Source organism: Manacus vitellinus, unplaced genomic scaffold, assembly GCF_001715985.3.
Source record: "Manacus vitellinus isolate BGI_N305 unplaced genomic scaffold, ASM171598v3 ctg7180002428403_pilon, whole genome shotgun sequence".
NCBI lineage: Eukaryota > Metazoa > Chordata > Aves > Passeriformes > Pipridae > Manacus > Manacus vitellinus.
The window spans coordinates 19,380-28,589 of record NW_021937735.1 but is presented as its reverse complement, the minus strand read 5'-3'; positions in this window follow the sequence as shown (position 1 = coordinate 28,589).

The window sequence follows — 9,210 nt, the reverse complement described above, 5'->3', positions numbered from 1 at the left end:
GATGGAGGGATGGTGCTGCATCCCTTCTTCTCTTTGTTCTGGAGAGGAGACATCATTTAGCCACCTCACATGGCTTTAAACATTTGGCAAAGGCCACAGGATTGTACCATGGCAGCCCCTGAGTCCCTGCTCTGGGCTTCCCCTTGTGCATGCACCAGCAACTCCAGCTAAGGAATCAGCATGGCTGGGGATGGCCAGCTCCCAGAACTCCAAATATTTCTCCCCCCTTTTTTTAATTTTTTTTTGGCACATGTGTACATAAACAAACACAGACATATTGCATCAGTTCATAGGAGGAAATTACTATGTTAAATTCAGATTATTATTTAAAAAAAAAAAACCAATGTAATGCAGTAATTAATTTCCACCAAGAGATCATATATTTTCCTTCTTTTGATGTCCAATAAGCTAATTTCAATCAAGAGGTGGTATAATTTCCTGCTTTTGAAGTCTTTAACGAGTAAATTGCACGGAAACCTCCATAAAGCAGAGAACTCATTAATAAATGTATAGTCTCTTTGTCCCAGGCTTCCAACTTTAAATCAAATGCACAACAACCAGATGTTTTTCACATTACTGCATTTCAGGATTTTACTGGAAGTGATCTCATCATCCATACTTAATGTAGGTATCCAACTGTGTGTGTTATTCGTATCACGAATCAGACCTTGCAGCTTTAGGACACTGTGTGGCAAACACAGCTATTGTTTAAAGTGGATAAAATTTATGCTAAGCATGCCACAGGGATATGAAGGAGCCCAAACTGGATGCAATAGGCTGATTTTTGAAGAGTGTCAGAAGTGAGGAAATTATATCATTCCAACGTTTGAACTTCATTGTTAGGAAACACTGAGCCACTGTTTCTGGGAAAAATATTGAATTTAGCCAATCTAGTAAATCAAAGACTTTTCTGGTTTTTTCTTTTAAAGTAGGAAATTAACTGCAAATGCAAAAAAGAAAATGAGACCAGGACAGAGCTGAAACAAGATGTACTTTTTTCAAGGAGAATGAAAATGAAGGCTCGCTGGAAGTGAGGGGTGGAGTAACTTTTCAGTAGGAAAATATTGCCTCATGGTTTTTGAAGAATATAGATATATATATACAGCTAGGTTAGGGTTGGAACTTTTTGCTAGGAAGCACAGGGAGCTGGAGGAACAAGGTTGTCTTCCCTGAAGGGATGCAGAGCACAGGATGCAGCTCAGCTTGCACACCAGGGCTTCAGCTTGCTTTGGTCATTAGGGAAATACCCTAATGGACTAAATACCCGAATGGAAACACCCATTACGGACTCCAACTAATCAATCACCTATTAATTACCAGCTAGAGCTGGCTGAGGGCTTTTCAGGACTGTTTATCAGCAGAGCAGAGCAGTGGGCAGCCTTTGCCTGGGGCAAGCTCACACCTCCTGTTCATTGCAAAGAGCCTTGGCAACTCCCCTCCTCTTCCCTCCATGTCTAAGATTTTGAGTTTACTCAAGGCTGTATGATGTTCACAGGAAGGTTTCTCAGGGGCATTCATGCTGGTTTTGGTTCCTTTTTTCCATGGGAATACCGTGGAAGCTGAAATCACACAGAGCATCTCACAGTCATTTACTGAAACAGTCACTGAGTCCCCCCTCAGAGTGGAGCTGAACCAAGAGCCACAGGAGGCCCAGGGAATGGCTTTAAACTGCCAGAGGCAGGGTTAGGGTAGATTAGATATCAGGAAGGAATCCTTCCCTTCGAGGGTGGGGAGGCCCTGGCACAGGTTGCCCAGAGGAGCTGTGGCTGGCCCCTGGATCCCTGGAAGTGTCCAAGGCGCAGGTTGGGACAGGGTGTTGGAGCAACCTGGGCTGGTGGAAGGTGTCCCTGCCCATGGCAGAGGGGTGGAACAAGATGAGTTTTAAGGTTCCTTCCAACCCAAACCATTCTATGATTTAATTTAAGGAATGGGTGAAATAATCTCATCTTGCCCTCCATGACAATTCATCCCAACCTGCTCTGACACCACTCTCCCCCAGGGATCATCTGCTATTGCATTCTAGGGCATCCTCAACAGCAAATGGGGGCTCACAGCCCTTCCTCTGAGAAAGGACCTCCAGAAACAAAAATGTTACCCCTTCACCTGCATCAGCTTTGACTCACAGCACAAGTAATGGGGAAGCTGGAACACTGACCAGCATCTGGCTGCTTTCCTCTCTGAGAGATGTGGGAAGTTCACCCAATTTCTCAGATCATTCATCAGGAAGGAAAGGAGGAAGTGGGATTAACTCATTTTCTCTTTCTACCAGGAGAACAGGGTCAAGGAGCTGCTGAATTTGTGCCCCTTACTTGTAGCCAAATCCTCTGAGCCCAACACATCTGAGCAGGTTCAGTGGAAACTTTCCAAACCTGGTGTAACAACAGGGATCACATTGGCACATATAAATATAAAAAAAAATATCACATTGAAATGAGGGAATTTAAAGAAACAACAGGCTTTTCAAACACATTAGCAAGATGTTTAGTGATGTCTAGAGACAGCTCAAGGCAAATAGATGAATCAAATGGCCACAAGCAGGAGAACACGTGGTCCCAGGCTATACCCAGGCCTGAGCTGATGTCCTTGGCATGGCCCTAAGATTTCAGAGGGAGCAGCAGGTCTGAGTATGGAAACTGAATGGCTCAGTGTGGCTCCTGCAGGAATTAGATCACTTTTTGGCCCTCATTAGATCAATGCACAGAGCTGTTAGAGCAGCCAGGCAGGGAGGGGGGCTCTGCTGGGGTGCACCAGCAGCATCATCGAGGCCTTGGCTCTCTCTTCCTTTGCAAAAAGAATAAATTTGGTGCTCACAGCAACTCACTGATGTCCCACCAATAATCTCTGTAAGATCTGTAGCTCATTATGGAGAGAACATAGACTTGAATTAGGAGGCTGAATCCAATTAGGCTGCACTGAGTCACAACGTTCTGGGTCTTAAAGAGCCCCTGAAAGCCCCATCCCACTGGAGATGTAAAATTTGCATGCTGGGTGTTCAAAGGGCAGGTTTTGCAGACCCACAGATCATTTCTGCAGCAGTCCTCATTATCCCCATGCCAACTCCTGTCAATCAGAACTGGCACTATAAAATAAATGAACCCCCACACCGCTGCAGAGGGGTCGGGGACCTTCTGGGGACTTGGTGCTTGGCACTGGGGGAACTTGGCACAGCAGCTCATTGCTATGAGAATGTCAAGGCCCTGATCAGCTCAGCCTGCAGCATCAAACCCTGCTCTGTAATCTGGGGAAGTTATCCTCTGCCCCTTCTCACCAGGCACTGGCACTCAGGGGCAGCACCGAGCCTGGGCAAGCGTGTGGTGAGGCTGCCCAGCTCTCACCATGCTGGTCCTGCCTGGCCAGGGGCAAAATACCTGCTGGCCCTTTGTAGGACCAGTGTTTGAGGGGAGATTGTTCTTTCTTTTTAATTTTTTTTTAAATAAAAAGCACCCAACCAGACTTTTCTGACCAAAGCTTGACACTCAGCAATTCTCCAGCGTGGTTTGACTGACCCTTGGTGGCAGAGGAATCATTCACAACTGGTTGAGATAAGGATCATAACCAGGGCCACAAAGGAGGGCCTCATCACTGTGGTGTCAAGTTCCTCCTGTCCAACTGTGAGTATTGCACAGGCACCATTTAAAACTTGTTATTCCAAGGAAAAAAGCTCATGTCAGTCTATGCAGACACTGGAAGGAGCAGCCACTGAGCACTGGAAGAGGTTTCCTACTTGATTTCAAGGACAGCCAGTTTTCCACAGTCTGTGCATTTTGAAAGCAGGAGTCTAAAGGTTAAAAGATCCACTGAGTAATGCTCTGCTGATAACAGAGAGGCAGGGAACTGGTAACATGAGGGAAGCAGTGTCCTTCCCTCGCTACAAACACTGGGAATGGCACACCCCAAAAAGCAGCACAACATTTTAACAGCCCCAACACAATTAATACATAAAGGCTTCATAGAAACATACAAAATTAAATATAAAAGCACACTTGTAAGCCTCCCATCTGTTGCCTGTTGACAAAGGTTTCAAACAGTTGGATATCAGAGAGCTTGTTAAATGAACCATAACACTGCTATACTTCTTCCTAAAATCGAGTAGAGATTGTTTTTGATATGGGCATTAAACAACTCGAGTCTTCAGACAGAAGAAAGGCCTTACAATCTCTTTTTGCCTTAAAAAAAAAAAATAGAATAAAGAGAAGTGAGGGAGGACGACAACCTTTCCTAAAAACCAGCTGGGCAGACACAAAAAGCCACTGCACCCTCTGCTGGAGCCTGCCCAGGGGAGCCCTCGAGACAGACTTCAGGCAAGCTGCAAACGTTATGTGTTGTCCTGGACAAGAGAAATTAATTTCTCCTGACTGTGTCTTTCCAATCGTGCAGCACAGATGAAAGCACAACAAGCCCCAAAGCAGTTCTCAGCCAAGTTAGAAATGACCAGTGGAGCAAACAGTGCTCTGGGGACCAGGAATGATAAATCCAGCATCAGCCATGACTACAAGTGAACTGGGCAGCAGACAAGTTTGCTTCCAGCCATAATTAAAGCTAAACATCTTTTTAGCCTGGGTATGCAGAGCAACTCAGGGACAGCCTTGCAGCAGCACCCAGGGGCAAATGGGGGGGATCCAAAACCACTGCTCTGGGTTTGTGTGGGTCAGAAATGCTGCCAAGCACCCATTGCTGCTCAAGGAGCACTCACCAGGCAGCCAAAACAGCCCAGGGCATCCTCCCCAGTGCAGCAGGTTTTGGGGATCCTCAGCCCTGTGGGAGCTGGACACATCTCACAGCTCTTGGTGGGATATGGTCCACACTTCTGAGGAGCAACTGAGCAACACAGAGGCATCATCCAGCTCCAGAGTTGGATAACCACAGCCCGAGACAGAGGACTCCTAGTTTCCCTAAGAAACCATTAGTCCATGAGGTTTTCCAGAGCCACAGGTCTCCCCCATTTCACAACACAACCGACTAATCCAAAGCCGTGCATCCAAGAAGGACCTCGCAGACGAGTCAGAATCTCTGATCAGAGCTGCAGGAACATGCAGAATACCTGCAGACACTTGATTATTTCTTAAAAGGAAAAAAAGAAAGCTACCCTAGCACTCATTGCACCAAAGCACCAAATCCTGGGGATGTTTTAGTTAATCCTGGTGCACCAGTGGAAAGAAAATCTTTAGCAGGAAGGAACATTTTCGGAGAGAAGCCGTACAGGAAAGTTATCAGCACAAAAGTAATAAAAGCACAGGGAATGAACAGTGAGCTTTATGGCACAAGGAGGAGTTATTTAAAACCCCTCTCTTAATGGTGCAGTGTAGTTATCAAACCTGTACATGCTCAGCAGCAGGGGCTTGATGCCACTGAAGGGGCATTTGAGGTATCACAAAGCAGCTGTGCCCCCTCAAATGCATCAAGGGAGACCCTGCTCGTGTCCTCAGCTCTGAGGTTGGTTGCCCTGAAGAAAGAGTTGCTTCTGAATACCCATTGGCAGGTTAAAATTAAATGGGATGGTTTTTCTAGAATTAATTTTTAATTAAACCAGAGTTTGGGTGACTTCAATAATCCTCTGTGGCTCCAGTGCTTGTGGTTTTAATGTCTCCTCACTCAGAGGGGATATTTAGACAGCTGTCTACATTTAGCAGTATCAGACTTTTCTACTTTGAGTGTCAAAGCAAACTGGTCTTCTTTCTTCATGCCTCCAATCCATGGAAAAGCTTGGGCAGAGGAAGGGAGAAAAGGTTCACCATAACAAACATTTAAACAAATGGTTAATTTTCCCTGAATCAGGACCACAAACTTTAGGAGGGAATACTTGACCCAGAGTCAGCAGCTTGCTCCACCAACACTAAAAATACCCTTGACTGAGCCGTGGAAATGTGATAACTTAAACACTTACAGCACTTCAGGCTAGACAGTGGTTTATAATTATATGGTTTCCTCTCAGAGACCTGCCAAGAGGCCATCCCCACACAGGCTGTGTTTTAGTGGGGACAAGGCTCTGCCAGCCCAAAGGTGAGGGGGAGAGGTGCCATCTGCCTTTGCTTATCAGCAAAACCAGCTCAACTCCTGCCCCACATTTCTGTCTGCAGCTTTTTTAAATCCATCAGCAGCTCCTCTTAAAAGGTAAAAGAAAATCTGCTGAACACAAAAGAGTAGCAGTCACCACTCCAGCTGTGTCACTTATTTTTTATAGCCCTCTTTATGTGTTTTCATCATTAGGTATTCAGTTTATTGCAGTCATCCACCCTGCTAATGCCAAAGCACTGAGGAGTTGTTTGTGGACTGATCCTGGAAGCTGAGGCACCTGGACAGGGGAGATTTGGGATCCTGGGCACCACAAGACCAGTTTGAGGATTTTGATGTAAATTATTTGAGGTAAGATAAATGTCTCTTCCTTCTTCCAAGTGAAAGCAAAGATGCCAGGGCCCAACCTTGGGTGGCAGGAGGTACAGGGACAAACAGACATTGAAAAAGAAAGGGAAAGAAGAGCATCTTTTCTATTTTGCCCCCAAACCTCTGCTATGAGCAGGCACCAGGTCATCACTTCATGTCACAAAAAGAGCATGTCCTCAGAGGAGGCAAGGGACTCATTCTGCACTACAGAACACACAAAGCAGACAAGGAAAGACAAAAGTCACAGGGCATCTGAGCAGCCAGTGGCTGCACAGCCCAGTTCATCCCTGTGGGCAGATGCTGATGAGCTTCCCTTAATCAGGGAAGGAGCAGTAAAGGGGGCAAATATCTATGTATAGACACAGATGTTTTATCTCTCCCTAAATACACAGATGAGAGGATCCAGGGAGATCAGGATGGGCTGCTCAGTGGGGCTGCCTTCAGCTGCTTTCCATCAGAGGCCAGTGGCATTCCAGCCATTCCCACTGTCCCTGCACAGCCCAGTTCATCCCACTAACACCTCCAGGCCCTGGAGCACAAGTGCTGCCCATCCCTGGTTCTCCAAGGCTAAGATCTGGCTGGCACCAGGTTTCCATAGGCTTCAGCTGTGCCGAAATGAAATCTTGCTCAATAGGTATTTTGAAAGCAAAAAAACAGCCCAAAATACTCCCAAACCCAGCAACAGGACAAGGGCAGAGACAAGACTACTGATGGAGAACACAGGGAGTGGCCTTTATCCTGGTGGGACATGAGGGACACCTTGGGGCTGATGTACCACAGCAGGACAGGGGACACGTGGCTGTGCAATTTGTCCCTGCCACAATGACAGAAGGTTCTTTCTGCAAGAGCCAACAGCCAGATCTGCACAGGAAACTGCAGGATTTTGAGTTGATGATAGACTGAATTAACAAAGGGGTGCAGAGAGTCACAAATGGCCCCTTGCTGGGTTTGGAGGGACATCCTGTGGGACATCCTGCTGGGTGGGGGCAGCTCTGCCTCATCCAGGGCAGAGCAGGGGAGACAAGTGCAGTGCCACGATCACACACAGCACCTTCCCTTGCTCACATTAACTGGTAAAACCCACAGTGTGTTTCTGCAGATCGAGGCAAGGTTTTTTGAAGAACCACAACCCTCCTCTTTTCCACAGGCAGAATGTTTCTAAATTATTTCCTGTGAAACTCCGCAGTAATTACAGTCATTAGTTAAATTGGGTTTCATTACCATCCTTCCCTTCAGAGCACATCACACAAGCTGGATGCTGCATTTCAGCAGCATTTCATCATTATATGATGACAACAACAACGTTTCCTTTAAAAAAAATATTTAAAGATGACTTTTTGGTGTTAAACTAGTTCTTATTTGTTTGGAGGTCCGAAGTGTTATCAGAGAAGGGGGGGGAGCACATGGAATAGATGCCTTTGGACACCACAGTGCCCTCTAGTTCATCCAAATTATTATTTTTATAGGCATAATTAGCAGAAGCAATAAGTTGTTATCCCCATAGACAGATTTTTTTTTTTCTAATTCAGGCCCTCTGCTCTGCAGCCTCTAGGAATTATGGACAACACAACTCAGGGAAAGTGTGCTAGCACGTGGGATTACAGCTCATCATCTCCTAGTATGGCTCATGTGGCATTTACCAACATCAGATAAAAAACAAAAAAGAGGGAAAATCAGACATTGATAATAGGCATCTGCAGTACCATGACTCAGGGCTTACTTCCCTTAAATTCATGCTAGAATTTGAACCAGAGTCTTGCAAAACCGAGATATTGCCAAAACCTGACATTTCGGTAATCAAACCGCCCTCTCTCCTTCACTGCAATCCACCCATACCCAGGGATTTCACTCTGACTCCGAGGGTCTTTTAAGCATATTGGGGTCTATCAGGTTGCACTAACTGGTAGAAGACAAGAAGGATCTTTTTTTGTTGGGGCTGTGCTGGTGCAGCAAACCCCAGAGCAGGGTGGGAGCTTCAGCACACCTGGGTCACCAAAAGCTCAGCATCCAAGGGGTGGGTGGTAGAGAAAAGAACATTTTTTTGCATAGGTTGAGCATTCACAGCCCTTAGAGCATTGCCAGCCACCTCAGTGCCTTGGTACTTGGTAAAACAGAAAGGAGACCATTATAGCTATTTGTATCCCTTCCATAACAGGGGCAAACAACCCTCCTATTGCTAAGGGACAGGCTGAGTCAAACACTTCCTCTTTAATGAAAACTTTATTAGATCTCAGCATGGTTACAGTTTTGGAAACAGCTTTTAGACAGCTTTATGAGTTTTAGAGCTAGAACTTAATGTCATTGTCTTTTAAATTTAATCTTACTCCAATTACATTTAATTTGATTGTTCTGTGGTGCTTGCTTGCATATGAAGAGTTTGCAGTTTTGCTACTTATGCAAGCAAGACACCCACCTTCCCTGGTGTGATCCCCCAAATACAGAGCAGGGAGAACTCTCACAGCACAGGGTGTCCTGCAAAGCCTCCAGAGCTGAAGTGTTTGGAGTATTTTTTGTGATTTTTGGGGTATTTTTTGTGATTATTTTCCCCCCTCCAGACACACACACTATCCAGGCTCTGCAGTCACAGCTAAAAGGAATTACCTTTCCCTCACAGACACCTTCCCTCTATCTCAGTCCCTCCCAGCACTATGTGAGAGGAGGAAAAGACCCATCCTGCCTCACTTACCTCCCACACAGTTCCCCCATCTCCTCCTCGGTGAGGGACCCTTCACTGCCAACATCAGACACCCTCTGTCCTTGCTTTTACATCCTGCTTTATCTCTTCCACACTCCTACCATCAATACAAAATCAAGTAATTGCCAATTGCT